The sequence below is a fragment of the Penaeus monodon genome, chromosome 21 (assembly GCF_015228065.2).
Source record: "Penaeus monodon isolate SGIC_2016 chromosome 21, NSTDA_Pmon_1, whole genome shotgun sequence".
Classification (NCBI taxonomy): Eukaryota; Metazoa; Arthropoda; class Malacostraca; order Decapoda; family Penaeidae; genus Penaeus; species Penaeus monodon.
In genome coordinates this window covers 17,273,676-17,274,303 of record NC_051406.1, presented here as the reverse complement: position 1 = coordinate 17,274,303, position 628 = coordinate 17,273,676, and the positions used below count along the sequence as shown (strand labels likewise).

The 628-nt window shown below is 49.8% G+C and overlaps 1 protein-coding gene across 1 annotated transcript in view; it reads left to right on the top strand.

Moving 5' to 3' along the window:
* LOC119586280 (RNA pseudouridylate synthase domain-containing protein 2-like) overlaps positions 1-628 on the top strand; it is a gene marked incomplete at its 5' end in the record, with an annotated part of 99,349 nt that overhangs the window by 42,827 nt on the left and 55,894 nt on the right.

Here is a 628-nt window from a genome sequence, read left to right as displayed (position 1 = left end):
TATTTTTTTCCCGGAGATATTTTTCATAGCCTTATTGAATAAGAATCCTTACAAGAAATTCCATTTGCCTTAATGTTCCCGGGATAAATTTCCTCTCTTGCTCCCCCCCCCTACCCGCTCCCTTTCCCCTTTCACACTTTCTCCTCCCCTTCCCCTACCCCCTTTCACCCCCTCACCCCTTTCACCTCTTCCCCCTTTCACCTCTTCCCCCTTTCACCCATCCGTCATTCAAGTCGTTTCCCTCCGCCCCTCACTTGCCTCCGTCCTTCCTCCCCTCCCTCCCCCCTCCCTCCACTCCCTCCCCCCCTCCCCCGGCCGCCCATTCGTCATTCAACTTGGGACACCAGTTGTGTCGTAGTTCAGGTCAAAGGGAGACGCGCGCGGACCTCTCTCGCCGTCCCTCCATTCCCCCGTCTCTCCGTCTTCCCTTTCTCCCTTCTCTCTCTTCTTGGCTTTAGTGTTTTCGATTTTTCTCTGCGTCTTTTAGTGTCCGTTGTTTGTTTGTTTTTTTTCTTTCTGTGTCTTGAATTTCTTCTCTCTTTATATGTCTCTTTGTCGTTCTTTCAGTTTTTTTTTCTCGTTTCTTTTCTTTCTATGTTCTTAACTTACTGATTCTCCCCCTCCCCTG